Source organism: Pleurodeles waltl, chromosome 9, assembly GCF_031143425.1.
Source record: "Pleurodeles waltl isolate 20211129_DDA chromosome 9, aPleWal1.hap1.20221129, whole genome shotgun sequence".
In the NCBI taxonomy this organism is placed as follows: Eukaryota; Metazoa; Chordata; class Amphibia; order Caudata; family Salamandridae; genus Pleurodeles; species Pleurodeles waltl.
In genome coordinates, this window is record NC_090448.1 from 759,851,899 (window position 1) to 759,866,847 (window position 14,949).

A 14,949-nucleotide genomic window follows, 5' to 3' on the forward strand; every position below is an offset into this window, starting at 1 on the left:
TGTAGAAAAGAGAAAAAGAAACAGAGAAAAAGATATGAGTGGAGTGGCAGTTCGACGTGTTAGCAAGCCTACACATTCCATATTGTGTCGATGAATAAGTCCATACATGTGATTATTAAGATATGGTTATTAGATATTCAGCACAACAATTCATATACATTTCACATTGATTTGAGTATGGAATATCATTATAGAAAATAATGCATTTCATGATCGAAGTTCATACCAAATGTAATACTTCTGAGTCTAATAATCCACTTAGCCTCACTTCTTCTCAATGCAATTTCACGATTTCCACCCCTGGGATGAGACATGGTCTGACTTCTTGCAAGCCTTGGCTTGACCCTGGGTTTCTCTGCTTAATTGGCCTCCTGTACATGCAGCCTCTTGCCCATCTATGCCTCTATGGCACTATCTCAGCTCTGTTCTCAGTTATGAGAGGCTCCCGACAGGGATGTCCACTCTGACCTATAGTATTTGTCATTGCGTTGGAGCCCCTCACGGCGAGGCTCCGGCAACACCACTCTAATAGAGGAATGGCGTTTATGGTTTTAGTGTCCATGTATGCCAATAATATTATGTTGTATGTGGAAAATCTGCAGACATCTTAGTCCATATGATAAGAGGATTCATCAGATTTGGCGGCCTACCCGGTATTAACATCAACTGGGCCAAATCTATTCTGTTCCCCCTTACGGCTGTTCCAGAAGAATTCATATCTGAATTTCCACTATGCTGGGCGAGAGAGCTGGTGAGGTATCTGGGAATATGGCTGAGCAGAGACCTAGAAGAATTGTGGAAAACTAACTATGGCTGAGTGATTGTGTGGTTGGAGGACCGTGTGGATAACTGGCGTAAGCACTCTACGCATGGCACGGTATCTCAACCCCGACGACCAAGAGCACAGATTGACACTGTGGCTTGTACCGTGTGGTCCTGAGATAGGCTCCAACGTAGAGCCCAAATTGGGTCCTTGTTTGCACTGTTGATACCCCTGCTAGATAACCTGTCCTTGCCATTACTGCTGAAGAGGGTACACGCACTCGTCTGCATCTCCTGCAATTGACATCTATGGGAGTGATCTATATCCAAACGGCACTTTCATAGAACCAGAGCAAGCCCTACAGGGTCCTGAAGCCACATTATTAAGCAAAATCACTTATTATCAATTACGAGCTGCTATTTTCTTGCAGCACAGCTCCTTTCCGAAAGCTGCTGAAATGCTCCAAGTTCTGGAGATGATACTCAACACACCCTCCCCATGCAGGCTAATAACGAAACTTTACATTGAGATGCAGAAGAGGGCTTAAGTGAGAATACCTAGGTCAAGGCTAGCATGGGAGATTGACCTGGCACACCCTCTCAAGGGTGATCAATGACAATACTGCTGTGCACAATCAAGGGCTCTTTCCCCCTATTATACGCTATGCCTGATTCATTTTAAACATATATACAGACTTTACCCTTCTCTTGCATAGACTAGGACTGATTGAGGATGCATGCTGCCTCCACTGAGCTGCGCGACACATGGACATTTTACATTTAGCGTGGAGTTGCCCTGGTGTCCAGAGCTTTTGGCAATACATTTTCAACATCAAAGATACCCTCCCTGGCCATAACATTGAGAGCTCAGCACTGATTGCACTATTCAGTTATGTGAAAGTTATCCCAGATGATGAAGTGACAAGTGACGATGTGCTGGGGTAGGCATTGACTCCCGCCCAAGACTAACTGGTTATGAGATGCAACCAAGTGCCAAGAACAATTACAATAATACTGGGAGTTAATGTCGCTGGCTCCTGACCCCATAACATATGGACCCTTTGGTACTCCAATTGGGTGCGAGACCTGCGGATTCATAGATGGCTCTTACCACTACTGGTGACGCCGGACAAAGCCTAGCTCCTTGCACCAGATACATGATCTGCTGTGTAGCCCACAGTGGTACACAGAGTACATCCCATTGCCTTTAATGATATATCTACTGTGCTAGCTGAGTGCACTACACCTCTCTTCCCTCCCTCTCCTTTCCCTCCCTTTCTCTCCTGCCCCCCCTTACCTTTTTCTTTCTTACCCCCATTCTTGATCTGACGAAGTAATGGACACTTTGCTATTAAGCGTTTGCATTCTTCTATTGTGATGCAGGATGTACTCACCAGCTCCTGATTGCTCTGTTCTGTCGTGTTGTTCTTTAATGCAAAATTTCAATAAAAAGATTTTTTTTAAATTTGACACCCTCATTGTTAAGATCAAGAAAGATAATGAGACAGCTAAGGCCATGGGATTATTACAGACACCATCTCACTGCGGCTCCTTTTGCCGTCCCTCTTACCGGGGAAGCTCATAGACCATCTCCCCTGTGACCTCCACCTCATACCAACAACATCAGGCCCAAACCACCTCACCTACGGAATAATATCAAGGCTCATACAGGGGTAACAACCCCAAAGGTAGAAGCAAAGACTGATTTACAAAGCCATCGACCAGAACCACAAAACCCTGACTTCCCAGTAATTCCCCCTGATCACACAACACCTGTTGGAGGTCGACTTCAAGGGACCTTCCCCCCTGGTGGATTATCACCTCTGGTCAGTGGGTATTGGATATTATCCAGTATGGTTATTGTCTTGAATTCACTTCCACACCTCCCAACATTCCACCTCGCAGATACAAACTTTCCCCACATCAGCAGTTGCTTAGGGAAGAAGTACAAGCACTCCTCAAAAAAGGAGCTATAGACACTGTTCCACTTCGCCAGCAGGGCACGGCAGCCTGTTCATTAGACTTCCTTATTTCCAAAAAGGACTGGTCCCTGAGACCAACCTTGGACATTAGGCCTCAAAACAAATAGATTCTCTCAGAGCACTTTCACATGGTCAGTCTTCAAGATGTCCTCCCATTATTAGAAAACAGTGACTTCATGACCACACTCGACCTCAAGGATGCCTACTTTTACATTCCTATTAACCCAGCACCTCACCCGTATCTCAGGTTTGTAATAAAAAGTCAGAATTTCCAGTTCAATGTGCTCCCCTTTGGGGTCACTACCGCACCCAGGGTCACCACCAAATGTCTTGTGGTAGTAGCTGCTCACACAAAACATACATGTCTTTCCATATCTAGACAATTGGCTCATCAAAACTGTAACTCATCAAAAGTGCTTCCAACACACTCAGGTCACCATAAACCTACTTCACCAACTAGGACTTACAATCAACTCCTTAAAATCCCACCTACAAACACCCTCAAGCTCCAACTTTTTCTAGGAGGAATTCTTAGCTTACACCTGGGAACAGCTTAGCCCAATCCTGCCCGGATACAAACCTTCAAGGCACTCATTCACGCCTTTCAACCAAGTCAACAGGTAAGAGAGAAGACAGTCATGCCTCTGCTTGGCACAATGGCTTTTTGTATAGCCTTAGTACCTCACATCAGACTCAACATGCATCCTTTGCAGGAATGCTCAGAGCATCAATGGACTCAGGTGAAGAGTCAATGGGAAGATCTAGTGTTGGTCGGCCGTCAAGCTTGCCACTCTCTGCAGTAGTGGAACACCAACAACCCATTAAAAGGGACAACTTTTCATAGACCCAGTTCCGCAAAGAACCATACCAATGGATGCCTCCTTCACAGGATGGGAAGCACATTCCCAAGATCTAACTGTCCAGGGCCTCTGAACACCTGGTTAGTCACATCTCCAGATCAGTCACCTGGAACTACTAGTTGTTCACCTAGGGCCAGATGTAGGTAGGTTTCATTTTGCGAGTTGCAAATTGCGAGTACTAGCGACTCGCAATTTGCAACTCGCAAAATGAAATGCAGAAAGGTGTCTCAGACACCTTCTGCGGCTCGCTATGGGGTCGCAAAGACCCACCTCATGAATATTAATGAGATGGGTCGCAGTTTGCGACCCCATAGCGAGTCTAGGCACTCACAGGGATGGTGGCATGCTGGAGACAGCAGACTGCCATGTCCGTGACTGCTTTTTTAATAAAGCAGTTTTTTTTTTCTTTTTGCAGCCCGATTTCCTTAAAGGAAAACGAGCTGCAAAAATAAAAAATACCGAAACCATTTAGTTTCGGTTTTTTCAGAGTAGGCAGTGGTCCATAGGACCACTGCCTGCTCTGAAAAAATATTTTTTTGGGCATTCACAAAGGGGAAGGGGTCCCATGGGGACCCCTCCCCTTTTGCGAATGAGTTACCATCCACTTCAAGGGGATGGTAACTGCGAGTTGGTTTGCGACCGCATTCGCGGTCACAAACCAACTCAGCATGGCGATGCGGTCGCAAATAAGAAGGGAACACCCCTTCCTATTTGCGAGTCGCAGCCTCAAATTGCGAGTCGGTACCGACTCGCAATTTGAGGTTGTGCATCGCGTTAAGCCTTTTGCGCCTCGCAAACCGCGTTTTTCGCCGTTTGCGAGGCGCAAAAGGCTTCCTACATCTGGCCCCTAGTGCTGAAAGCCTACCTTCCTCACCTGAGTGGCAAAGTAGTCCTGATCAGGACAGACAGCATGACAGCCATGTATTATCTGCTAAAGCAAGGTGATACCAGGTCCCCTCAGCTCTCTTATTTAGCCCAGACCATTTGGAGATGGGCTCTCCACTACAACATTCAGCTGTTAGCAGAGTACCTACCAGGAGTGGACAATGACTTGGTAGCCCTACTCAGCAGGAGGTGTCAACAAGTCCACGAGTGGGAACTCAATTATCAAGTCATCCTCCAATACTTCCAGCATTGGGGACACCCACAAATAGACCTCTTCATCACAGCAGGAAACGCCAAACACCCATACTTCGTCTCCAGGTACCCACAGTCCAAGGGCAATGGATAGGTTGGTCCAGGATATTTGCTTATGCTTTTCCAGCTCTCCCACTGCTTATGTTTGTAGTTTGCAAACTACGGCATACATCTTGCACCCTCATCCTGGTTGCTCCCACATGGGCAAAACAACCATGATTCACCACTCTCCTTGAACTGTCAGTAGTTCCCCAAGAGGAACTGCCGAACAGGCAGGAACTTCTCACACAGAACAATAGAGAAATCAGACACCTGGACCCCTGAACCTTGCAATCTGGCTCCTGAAGACCTAGAATTTGGTTACCGCAATCTCCCACAAGAGTGTATGGACATTCTTTAAGAAGCACACATATCTACTACTCGGGTCTATTACACAGCTAAATGGAAAAGATTTGTTCACTATTGTCATTCCAAACACATAGATCCCTTAGCAGCCAAGGTACAGGATAGAGTCTGCTACTTATTTCATTTGCATACCTCTGGTTTAGCTTTTACATCTATAAGGCCAGACCTAGGAGCGGTAGCTGCATACATACAAAATAGGCAACACACTTCCCTATTCAGGATTCCCGTTATTAAGGCCTATCAGGAGGGCTTAAAAAAGTCACTCCACTTAGAGTGCCACCAGCACCTGCATGGAACTTAAATATTGTATTGACAAGATTAATGGGACCCCCATTTGAACCTCTCTGCTCTTGTCCCCTTCAGTTTTTATCTAGAAGGTAACATTCATGGTCAGTATCACTTCACTCAGACATGTCAGTGAGCTTCAGGCATTAATTTTAGAAGAACATTTCTTTCAAATATATAGAGATAGGGTTGTACTTTGTACTAACCATACATTTCTTCCAAAGGTAGATTCACAATTCCACCTTGGTTAATTTATTGAACTGCCTGTCTTTTTTCCCCAACCTAACTCAGTTGCAGAAAGGGCTCTGCATCCATTAGGCGTAAAACGAGCTCCCATGTTCTATACTGAAAGGATTAAATCATTTAGACAAAACCTTTTGCTGCTTTCTTAAAACCACACAACGGAAGGGCCATTTTCAAATCAGGCATTGCATGATGAATTGTTGAATGCATCGAACCATGCTATGCTAAAGCTAAAAGAACATTTCCCATTCCCCTAGAGCTCACTCCACTCGTAAAAAAGGAGCTTCAAATTGTCTTTCTATGAAAGACATATGAAAAGCAGCTACATGGTCTACACCCCACACATTTACAAAACATTACTGTGTAGAAGTGCTGGCCCGTGAATAAGCCAATGTGGGCCAAGCCATTCTAGGTATGCTGTTTCAAACAACTGTAGCTCCCACAGGCTAGCCATTGCTTATGGGGGATGACTGCTTTACAGTCTATGCTATGCATGTGTATCTACAGCCACACATTCCTCGAACGAAAAATGTTACTTACCCAGTAAGCATCTGTTTGTGGCACTCACTGCTATAGATTCACATGTACCAACCCTCCTCCCCAGACACCTGTGTTTGTTACAGTTACTTTTACTATTTATCACAAACTCCTTTCGCATGGGCATCTCCTTATACTACTCTTTGCTTCACGTTCCATCTTCACTTGTCATCTGGGAAAATATTCTAACAATGGAGTTGATGACCATGTGCATTACCAGCAAGAGGAGACATCATACTACCTTGTGACTCGAAAGACTTTCTTTGAAGAAAAACAACTTGCACACATTTAAGCCCAACATTAGATGGCAGAATTCTGCTCAGCATGTGGACCAATAGCACTACATACCATGAGCAGATGCTTACTGTGTAAGTAACATTTTCCCTTTACTCCATACTTGAACTCTTTAACCAAAATCCCTTGATTATGCCGAAACTCTTTATAAACTCTAATGTAGTGTCCTCTTTTTATGCATCTCTTGTGGGTACTATTCCTATTAAGGCAAGAGTTCTGAAATGATTGGTATTGCCATACCTGACACATTTCATTTCAATAGAAATAGAATATTTGTGTTTGCCAAATTTCATGTCCTTTTTCTTGCTTTTATCAGCACTCTTCTTCCTTTCTTTAATGTCACAAATTGGTTCATAGAGGGACTTTTTGTTTAGTTTCAAACATGCTCTTCTGTGCTTTTGATGATTGGCAAGCCTTTTTTTCAGATTACTTATGAGCCTCACTAATTGGCCATGAATTAGTGAATCATGCAAATCACTAAATTCACAGCTATCTGAGATATCTTCAAGTACAGCTAGGTAACTTTTGACCTTTTCATTTCCCCTCAAATCCACCCAAAGAATTTATGGGGCATATTTAAGAGCCACTAGCATCACCAGAGTGTCACTTTTTGTGACGCTCTGGTGGTGCTAAGCACTGCTCCATAGTTACAAGGAGGTGTAATGCCACATTTTGTGGCGTTACGCCTCCTTGAAAATTTGGGCCCCTCCGATGCAGTTTTCTGTGTAAGAGGGGCATGCAATGGGTGTTGCAGTGGATTTTCCACCATAACACCCATTGCTTTTGATGCTGCCTCAGATGTACGAGTTGTCGTAAGCCTGAGGCAGCACCAAAAACTAACACCAACTCAGGGGTGGTGTTAGCATGGTTAAACGAGGAGGAATGCTGTTATTCTTCCTCGTTTTTTGCTTTTTCTATGTGTACTGCGTTCTGTAGCACACATAGAAGAAGTAAAATGCCATGGACAATTGTTTACGTGCAGGAAGGGACACCTTCTTGCACATAAACAATCATTCAAAATGACGCTTTGGTACTTTTATGTGTGCTGCATTTTGCAGCCAACATAGAAGTGCCAAGTTGCCGTTATAGATTGTTTATGTGCAGGAAGAGACATCTTCCTACATATAAACAATCTATCCCCTCAATGCAGACACCCTTGCACTACAGTGCAAGGATACCTGCTTTGCTGCTTAATTCAGCGCCATTGCAGAGGGAAATGCAATGGTGCACCATATTCCTCTAAACACAGTGCACCTCTGTGTTTCTAAAGTGGCACGGTGCTGCTATTTTTGGCACAGCACCGCGCTGCACCACTTTAACATAAATCTGGGCCTATGTCTTTCCAATATGTTCTTTATTGTGTCTCCAACATGTTCTTTCCATTTTTTTAAGAATAGAAAACTTCATGTTTTTCGTTATCTCGATCCACATTTTGGGGATCTGGTAGGCTTTCTTATACTTTCCTGCCCTCAGTGCCAGTATGATGAAATAGGACATCTTCTCTTAATGGAGAAAATGTCTCCCCTTTAGCGGCAATCAAATAAGATTCAAAGAGCTTTAGCTATTGTTTCCTATGTGAAGCCAGTTCACCAATTTGAGGAATGATGAACAAGTGAGCGGTTGGGGGATGATGGTGGCCATCATAATAAAAATATAGAGCACAGTAAGGCCAAATAAATGTATCCCTAAAACTCTAGTTTGCCAGCAATTTTACCCTTTAAATAAAATGTGCAAGCGTAAGCAAAGTAAAAGGTATAACAGTGGTGGAAAACTAACCGATAATACAGACAAGGTTACTGAAAACATGTTAGGTTGATGATTGTTTCCTGTAGGGAAAAATTCACCAACAGCAACTGCTTCGGGAAATATTGATGAGGCTGAAGGGGAGACAGTGTGGGAAAAGATGTTTGCGGAATTCTATAGGACCCTTTTATCTGTCATGGACACAAAGGGGGGTTGAGGTCACGCAGGCCTTTCTGAAATATATCACAATGCCACAACTGTTGCCTCAGGAAAAGCTAATCCTTGAGGCAGATATCCCAGAAATTGAAAATTGGGAAAGCAATCAAAGCACAACAATTGGGTAATGATGCCAGGCCCAGTGGAATGCCAATGGAATTTTACAAGGGAATGTCCAGTAAGTTAACCCCCCATCTCTTCACCATACTTGGGGATGCCCAAGTGTGGGCGAGTGAGATTCATACAGACAAATCTTGTTGCTTAAACTTTTAAGTGAGGCTGTCAGCCATTGGCTGACACTGGTGAAGGCTTCAAATGACCCTCAGGGGCTTGCACCTCTGGGTTTCCTTTTCTTGATGTTAAAGTTCAGGCTGCTGGGCGAGAGCTTTCCAAACAGCCCAAGTCTTTTCTTTTTTATGAGGAAAATAATAATCAGTCTGCATGGAGCATGGAGCACTGACGTCATTCCACTGAAAGTGAAAGTTTCATTTCGCTTTCACTGGATCAGTGCTCGGGGGCATATGTCGACACCCCAAGGCACTGATTTGCATGAGGGAGGTATCATTGGAGAGGGGAAAATCTCTTCTTTCCAATTACAACTCTTCCTAGTGGATTCTTGCTTGGGGGGTCGCCGCAGCATAGAGATCCCCTTACAGGAATCCACCCCCACCCAGGGCTCCATTACACTCTTTGCTGAATGTGGTGAGGATGGGGGTATTCACCTCAATCTGCCTCGACTGGAATTCAGAAAGCCCACTGGACACCAGGGACTTCAGTTTTGAAGTATTTTTGGGTGGAGAATGGGCACCCACTTGGCATTCGGCAGTGCTTCCTCACCACCCCAGAGCCTAGTTGACCTTCTGCACCCCCTCCCCTGGGGTGTGGATGGGGTTAGTCACCCCCGATCTGCCACCCACTCTGCCCAGGGATGCCAAATGCTCAATAGACACCAGATACTGCAGTTCATTTTTGACAGGGTGGTGCACCAACAGCTACATCCACTGAACACAAATTGAAGATTTACCCAATGTTACAGTATGTTATGGCTTGATATACACATGTGGTTTGAGCTAGTTAAGTGGCAATTATTGCCTTGATGGCAACACCACACAGAAAACAGGTCTGATCCAATCTCTTGAACTTCCATTCACTCACAGTGCAGGTTGTCTCTGTACAAGATCTGTCTATCCAAAGTGGGTGTCTGTCCCAAAATTGGAGGTTACAATATGTGAAGGTAAACTTACATCCAGGTGAAGTGATCAATAGCATCTTGACGTAGTTCAATTCCTTCTTCTTCACCATTGTCATCTTCATTGAGCATTTCAACATCCTCACCTGGTGGCTCTTCACAGTCTCCCTCCTCTGCAATTATTGGGATGTTCTGTCACAGTGCGATGTTGTGAAGCGTGCAGCAGGCAACCGTGGTTTGGCACACCTTATCGGGTAGGTAGAGGAAGGCTCCCCCGGTCTTGTTCAGGCACTGAAACTTGGCCTTGAGGTGCCCAAAAGCCAGCTCCATTGGCTTCTGTGCTCTTCCATGGGCCTCATTGAAACAGACTTCCCCGGACGTTGTTGGATTCTTCAACCATGGTCTGTTAGGATAAGCACACCGAGAGACACCACAACAACACAAACCACCTCCACAACAGACACTTCCACACACACACACATACTGAACACAAACGTCTATGCTCACCCACCCAACAGGCACCCAGTAAGAAATACAAAGCAAAATATACAGTACATACACCAGACCCATCCTGATGAGACCTGGATGAACCCCTCCTCAGTGCCCGACATCGCCATAGACATCCAGGACAGCTTCAACATCACCCACAGGGACCGCACCAACAGACCAGGAGGAGACATCGCTATCATCCACAAGAATACCCTCAGAATCCCGAACAGCACCGAAGACACCCTCAGCACTGCCGAACACCTGCACTTCTAGATCCACACCGACCCAAACACCATCCTCAGAGGGACCCTCGTATACAGACCCTGCGGCCCCGACAGCAGTTCAGCGACTCCATCACCGACATCATCAGCACGCACGCCCTTGCATCCACAGACTACATACTCCTCGGGGACCTGAACTTCCACCTCGAGAACACCAATGACAACATCTCTACCACCCTGCTTGACAACCTTGCCAGCCTCAGCCTCAAGCAGCTTGTCACGACACCCACCCACTCCGCAGGACACACGCTCAACCCCATTTTCTCCACCAGTAAACATGTCTCCTTCTGCCACACCACGAACTCCACTGGACCAACCACCGCTGCATCCACTTCTCCTTCGAGAAACCCACAACACACCATCACCCACAATGGATTTCCCACAGCAGATGGAACAAATCCCACCTATCGACACCGATACAGCAGCCCGCAACCTCAGGCAATGGATGGATGACTGTGCCAACACTCTCACCCTGATCAAGAAACCTTCTAACAGACGCACCGACAGAAAGGCCTTCTGGTTCACCACCGACCTCCAAGAATCCAAGCAAACATGCCGAAGACACAAGAAGAAGTGGCGGCAAGTTCAGACACCGGAAAAACCACACAGTCTTCAAGAACGCCATCCGCAGACACCACCAACTCATCCGAACCGCCAAAAGAACCGCCTTCAAAGAACGCATCGACAACAACGCACACAGCTACAAGGAGCTCTTCAACATCGTGAAGGAGCTCTCCAACCCTGGCTCCAACATCAACGATATCCCACCATCACAAGACCTCTGCAACTCCCTAGCCACCTTCTTCCATCGCAAGATCAGACATCCATGACAGCTTCAATACTCAGGACCCCCCGTCAAGCACTGACAACACAGACTCATCACCCACCAGCCTCCTGCTCTCCTGGACCCACGTCAACGATGAAGACACCATCGAAATCATGAACACCATCCACTCTGGCTCACCATCGGACCCCTGCCCTCAACACATCTTCAACAAAGCAAGCTCCTTCATTGCACCCCAACTCTGGAAGATCATCAACAGTTCCTTCGAGACCGCCACCTTCCCGGAGACCTGGAAAGACGCCGAGATCAGCGCCCTTCTCAAGAAACCAAAGACGGACCCAAAGGACCTCAAGAACTTCCGGCCCATCTCCCTGCTCCCCTTCCTAGCAAAAGTCGTAGAGAAAATTGTCAACAAACAACTGACCCGTATCCTCGAGGAGAACAACACTCTGGACCTGTCCCAATCCGGATTCCACAGCAACCACAGCGCCGAAACCGCCCTCATCGCCGCCACCAACGATATCAGGACCATACTTGACAATGGCGAAACTGCGGCCCTCATCCTCCTGGACCTCTCAGCCGGGTTCAACACCGTCGGCCACCACACCCTACGCACACGCCTCAATGACGCAGGGATCCATGACAAAGCCCGGGACTGGATCACCTCCTTCCTCACCGGCAGAACTCAGGGAGTTTGCCTCCCTCCATTCCGCTCTGAAGCCACCAAAATCATCTGCGGCGTACCCCAGGGATCATCCTTCAGCCCGACCTTCTTTAACGTCTACATGGCTCTGCTCGCACACATCGCCCGATCACACAACCTCAACATCGTCTCACATCCCCCGCCACTGCCACTTCACTGCCCACCTGAGAGGGCTACACTGGCTCCCTGTCAACAAGAGAATCACGTTCAAACTCCTCACCCTTGCTCACAAGGCACTACACAACACTGGACCAGAATACCTCAAAAGACGGCTCTCCTTCTACACCCCAACTCTGCTGACCTTGCCCTCGCCACTGCCCCATGCATCCACAGAATGACCGCCGGTGGCAGATTGTTCTCCCACCTCGCTGCCAAGACGTCGAACACTCTTCCCACCCACCTGCGACAGACACAGGACCTACTTACCTTCAGGAGACACCTCAAGACATGGCTGTTCGAGCAGTAGCAGCCCCCCATCAGCGCCTTGAGACCTTCACGACTGAGTAGTGCGCTTTACAAATGCTCTGATTGATTGATTGATTGAGACCCTCACCTTCAACAGACACACGTACATCAGACATTTCAACTCCCTCTACCTCTCAACCCAAACTCCCTGCCAACCAACCTGCCCATTTTCCCAAGGAATACCTTCTTTTTTCTTTGGCCCTGACCCCTTCCACATACCAACCCACCCTTCCAAATGTCTTTCCACCTCTTTCAGATCCCACCCGACTACTCCCAAACATAAATACACCCCTCCCAAAACCTCTTTCCACCCCTTCCACACCCCAACCCTCCTCTTCCACATACCAACCGACCCCTTCCACATCCTAACTGACCCCTTCCAAATCCCAACCCAGCCCTTCCAAAGCCCAACCCACCCGTTCCAAATCCCAATACACCCCTTCCAAACCCAAACCCACCCGTTCCAAACCCCAAACCACTCTTCCTAAACCCCAAACCACCCCTTCCAAACCCAAGGACTCACACCTTCTGTAACATCACTGAGGTTCCTGCTCTCTGCCCCATAGGTACCTCTTCCAGAGGAGGTTTATTTTGGCAGTGACATTAGGAGGCAAGTTGTGGGCATGCACCCACTCAATGGACTACTGGCCTAGTGTCTTTGTTTTTTCTGTATAAATGCCTTCTGAGAGAGTTATTTCATTTCCATAAAACATTTATATTTTGAGAATACCTTTGTCCTGGCCTTATTTAATGATTGTTATAATTGTGTGCTGATAATGTTATTTCTCCTAATGTGTGTGCCATGAACTTACTCTCATTTGTGATAGTGACAAGCACAGGTTGTAGATTTTAGTTATTGTTTTTTTTTTAAAATGCACACAATAGTGTTGTACATTTGTGATGGACATGCTTATTTTGGTGCAAGTACTTATCTTGTCACTGTACACTTACACCAAAATTATATGTGTTTCTGTTATTGTGACTGGAGAATGGGTGTGTGTTTATTTTGACATGATGTATCAATGATATGCACATCTTCATTACACAGGGAACCTGACACTTTACAGTTAAAGGAAATGTAATGGTTGTCATATATTGCACACACCAATGGTAAATGTGACCTTCATACATCTCTGCCATGTTTGCAGTTTAGAGGCAAGATTGGTAGTACATTCTCTGTACACCCACTTGTAACATGGTGTAGTGCAATTTCTACATTAACGTGGGATTGAATAGTTCCTATTGGATATACTGTTTCAGTTAATGATTTCAAATTTGTTGGGAAATTATCACACACTTCTATGCAGACACATTTCTATTTATGACTGCTGTAACTTTATGTGTAGGTGTCCATTGCCATGAAAGCAGTTCGTACCAGATTGGTGGGTACTACTGATATCTCGAGGTTTGTTATGATACATTTTCAAATTACAACAGTACACACAAGCATTGCTTATCATTATGATGTTTGCAAAATGTTTTTTCCCATGCACTAGTCCAGTGCTTCTATACAGCAACAATTCTGAGGATGACAGGTATGACAGCGATTTACCTTCTGTTCCGGAGATGAAGGGGGTGATTGTCTTCTTAGTCCAGGAGCAGCAGCAACTGCAGGACTTTTAGGACCGGGTTAGTGGCAGCAGAAAATGTGTAAACTCAAAAAAAGGTGAGTTTCATCCTTATATTCCTCCTTATCCTCAAACTTAGGTGTGGAGATTTATGACCTCACTACGAGTTTGGCAGAGGGGATTACTCTGTCCTAAACGTGACGGATATCCCGACCGCCGTTTTACAAGTTCCATAGGATATAATGGAACTTGTAATACAGCTGTGGGATATCCATCACGTTTTGGACAGAGTAATCCCCTCTACCGAACTCGTAATGAGGCCCTTAGTCGCCACAGTTGCATCGGTGGGAATGCACATCGTGATTGGCTTGGCAGGAAAAGAAGCTGGAGTCCCTTCGCCAGCTGCTTTTTACTATGGTGCAGTGGGCGCGGGTGGTGATTCCTTGTGGTGATGGCAGACTGTCGGCAGTCTTTCACCTATGCCCCTGCTAACATCTAAATAGGGTGGATGGACCTTCATGGCTGCAGACGGGTTTTCAGATGGACAATCAATGGCGGGGCCGTTACTGCATTCTAAATCAGGTCTTTTGTTTACGTTTTAAAAATGTATAGCTTTCCGGCATCACCCATAGGTTTCACACCAGTTTCTGCCACACACTGGAAGTAGGTTGAAAGAACAAAAAGTGGGTAAAATGGGCTACCTCTTATAAAAATGCAAAAACTGAGGTAAAAATGTTTTTTAATACAACTCTACACGTTCCTGAAACCTGGGAAGATGGCGATATTAGCACAGAAAACCTTTCATTGATGTAATTGTTAGGGAAAAAAAACAGACACTTTTTTGCAGAAAAAAGGATTCAATTTTGGAATGGATAGCTTATATGAGAAACATGTTAAGGAGGCCAAAGCACAAAGTACCCCAAACATCTAAAAAAGGCTCATCACTGGGGTGGAAAAGCCTCAACAGTTAAGGAGTGAACATCAAGACAAACATTTCAGGGAAAAT